The 3800-nt window shown below is 43.0% G+C and overlaps 2 non-coding genes across 2 annotated transcripts; one reads left to right on the top strand and one right to left on the bottom strand.

Annotated features, from left to right (window-relative positions):
* Positions 1–1745: 1745 nt before the first annotated feature.
* Positions 1746–1837, top strand: Trnay-gua (transfer RNA tyrosine (anticodon GUA)). Its single transcript is given in 2 exon segments — positions 1746–1782; positions 1802–1837. It is a non-coding gene; the product is annotated as a tRNA-Tyr (tRNA).
* A 1690-nt stretch (positions 1838–3527) lies between these two features.
* On the bottom strand, positions 3528–3600 carry Trnaa-agc (transfer RNA alanine (anticodon AGC)). The gene has a single exon. It is a non-coding gene; the product is annotated as a tRNA-Ala (tRNA).
* Between the last annotated feature and the right edge of the window lie 200 nt (positions 3601–3800).

Below are 3800 nucleotides of genomic sequence, written 5' to 3'. Positions count from 1 at the left end.
CTGCTTTATTTGGAGTCTGTGTGAAGCAAGATTGGGAGTGTGCGAAAAGTCAGTGCAGAAACTCTCCTGAGAGCTGGTTTGAGCGTCTTGTGCTTATAAACAAGGTTTGGTTTGGTAAGCATTTCAAAGCGCAATGTTTTTTGTTTTGACAGAAGCAACAGCCTAACTGTTAATTTCTTGACCATCAAGATTCCTGAACACACGCTTTATTAGGTTCCTCGTATACTCTGCGTGCCATATTCACGCTATTACAGAGTGTACATTTTGACCACGCTACGTTTTATTCACCCACCAATTCGGTGACATCTAAAGCGGTATGTACTTGTCTTGGTTGTGGACAGCCATTTCGATCGTGGCCTTTTTCTTTGGTGTTATTGAGAAAATCTTTCTACACATTTTATTTTTTTTTTTTTTGCTGGGGGCGGTGCATAATGCGACACTTCGTTCACGGTGCGTTGGATCAAAGAATTGTGCATATTATGACTCCATGAGTTCACAAAAAAAGTGCCCAAATTTCTGCCTTTAGACTTCGCAAGTTATATCTCTTTCCCCACTTTATTGGATTTAAGTATAGCTTCTGCCCCAATAACAACCGACAATTGGTATTTCTCAGCTCGTATGACGCGATTTCTTCATTTCAATAACTTGCTCAGAGCCTACATCACCATTGCGTCCCGCACTCGCTTACGCTGTCTTCCGTCCTTTTTCTCAACTTTCCTTTTCTTTTATCATGTAACCACATTTAACCACGTCTGTCAACTTGCGTCCTCAAACGCTTTTTTATCTGTTCGTTAGTGCGCTTGGAGGCACTTACCTGTTAGCTGAGTCACCGCATAAGTGCCCAAAAGTTTACCACCGGCAACATTTGTTAGTTGCACCAAAGTTTCGCGGCAGAAATCTGCCATAGGACGTCAATTGGTAACTTTGTGCTGAGTAGCTCTGTTTGCTGCAACGCTGGCGCTGCCATTTTGCAGGCTTGATGGCTTTCGATTCGTCCCAACAAATTGGGGTATGTTCAATGCGCTGGCGAAAACCAAATGCCGCTGAAGGATTCCCCGCATAAAATTGATTAGATATTTAAGCACAGCAACGGGACCATATGGCAGGCTGACCGTACAATATTCTAACCACGCCACGCGTGTCGAAAGGAGCCAGCATATGCTACCGGGTGTCAGTGGTTTGTTCCCGCGCCTTTGTAGTTCTGTACATTCTTCGGTTTGGGTGAAAGGTGAACTGAACCGGCGTACGGAAAGAGAAGAAAAACCTGTCCAGAAAAATGCTTTAAGCCTGTTCCTACAGAGTATTAAATCAGGTCTTGCCTACAAGGGGTCGTACAGACAGCGTTTCATGATTTTGTAATCTCCCCGAGTGATTATGGACCGCCACGAACGAAAATCACGAACAGAGCCAGGCTACTGATTCACGGTAAAACCACTGCAATGTCGGCGGCAGTGCGTGTTTCTCATTTAGGGAATGTCGGCTCTTCGCTGAATGGGCTCTACATATTTGGCCACAGTGTGAATATAGCGTAACTAATGCGCTTTTTTTACTGCCTTAAATCTGTTTAGAATTTTTCAGCATCCCGTTAAGTGCCAGCCTACGTTCACGCTAATCTGCGCTCGCTCAAACATTCAACGACACCGCTGAACTAGTTTCGTGCCGATCCTCAGCCAGGCCTTCCTTCAGTTATCTGGGTCATACCGTCCGCACGCAGTGCCTGCTCTTTAAGAAACGCTGTTGCCGTTCCGTCGATAGCTCAGTTGGTAGAGCGGTGGACTGTAGAGGCACCTCCAAGACAGGCATCCATAGGTCGTTGGTTCAAATCCGGCTCGACGGATGTTTTTTTTTCTCTCTTTCTTTACGATGCAAATCAAGTGAGTGTTCCTTGTGATGTAGCAAGAAGTGCTAACGCCGGCTGTCCTCATGTGAAAAGCTCATCACATTCCCGGAGCCAACAAAAAAACGATTCTCTTCAAGAACTGGTGGGGGGCTGCTTTCATTCTCACTCCTTACGGCGGACTGCTTTTAGGGGATAACGTTATTCCCTGTCCGACTCACTACAACTACTTCCGCCACCTCCTCCCTCCCCTACAGCCGCACTATAATCGCAGTGTGGTGGCTCTGCCCACACTCATAGGAAGCGCTGCCACCAAGTAAATTTAATAATTTATTTATTTATTTATTTATTTATTTATTTATTTATTTATTTATTTATTTATTTATTTATTTATTTATTTATTTATTTCAAATAGGAATTGCGGGTCCTTAAGGCGAAAGCGGCTACAAACCAACTGCAAGCGCCTGAGGGCCCGCGTATATGTGTGCGGTTTTATAGAACGTATGCGTACAAATGTATACTAGTGCAATACAATAACAAAAAAGTGAATAAAAATAATGACGTAATCAGAATTTACACTTATCCAAGTACAACGAAAGTAATTATTCAGTGAATACATACATTCAGGAAATGTGCAATACATTAGGTGAACGTACAATGTTTACCGTGAAGATTAATTCGAACATAACGCAAATAACAATTAACACAATATATAATAAAGTTCAAAATCATGATTTAAATTGTCGTAGAACAACATAATATACGAACATCTAACAACAGTTTAAAAATATTGCCACATTTGTCTTCTGCTTTGTGTAGTGAAGCGAACGTCTCTCTATTCTCATCTGTCGAACAAGTTGAAGTTCATGGCAATGTAAACCTTGAAAATTGCAGTAAATAGCGCGTGCATGAGCGCACCTATCAACCCACCGATTTCAACTCTCATAATCACTGGTTCACTCTACCACACGAGCCAACAAGACAGCTCCTTTGGGCTGCGTCGTATGGCACGTGCAATAAGTATTTGGAAGTCCTATCTACCGTCGTACAGACCTTAATTAGGGAAAGTGCCAAATTAGTTTTTTTAACAGTCAGTGATGTGGCGTCGCCATGTCGCCCTTTTAGTTTCATCCTCATCTTACAGTTCATTTGGTTGTCGTCGTTGTTGCGTAGAATTAGCACTGCGCTAAGTTGGGGGCTGAGTAAGGTAAAAAATTTGGCCGTATTAAAATCGGTCATCTTTAAAAGGGAGGCCCCTTTTAAAGATATTAACTTGGAGGCATTGAACGAAGTCGCCGATGTAAATATTCTGGCCGTGAATGCTATCAGAGACGGAGAAATTACTGAACACTGCGTTGTATTTAAAGAATATCTGACCGAATGCCTGAAAAAATTGACCGGATAAATTTTCCTAATCCATAAAAAAACCTTAAACACAGCGAACTATTCCCACTAAGCGCGCTTATGTGAACGTACTTTTACCCAAGCGCACGAAAAAGCAGAAATATTTTCTGCTGAGTGCATATAAAAGCGCCATATTGCAGTTCACCATAGCTGCGCAAAACTGATTGGCTACATCGACTTTCTGAAAAATGAGTATTGCGGCATTGTAAAGAAAAAAAAAACGAATGCAGAATGGCTGACAATGATTCGGAGCACTTGTTTTTGTGCTTCGGAAGACAAAAACAAGTGGAGATGCTGGGTATCGATCCCAGTACCTCTCGCATGCTAAGCGATCGCTCTACCATCTGAGCTACACTTCCGAGAGGATTGGTTGTTAACCGAGTCGCTACCGTATTATGCTCTTCGCATGAAACTAGGTCGAATGAAATCGAACGAGAGAGGTGAGGGCGGGGCGACGACCGGTTGCCGCAAGAATCTTGCATCGCATAATAAAGAGATGGTCTATAGCTCGGAAGACGTCTTTGGGATTGCGGTGGGAATCAGAACATCGTCTGTCACG

This window comes from Dermacentor silvarum, chromosome 8 (genome assembly GCF_013339745.2).
Source record: "Dermacentor silvarum isolate Dsil-2018 chromosome 8, BIME_Dsil_1.4, whole genome shotgun sequence".
Lineage (NCBI taxonomy): Eukaryota > Metazoa > Arthropoda > Arachnida > Ixodida > Ixodidae > Dermacentor > Dermacentor silvarum.
Note: the sequence above shows the minus strand (reverse complement) of the source record. Positions and strands in the feature narration are given on the sequence as shown.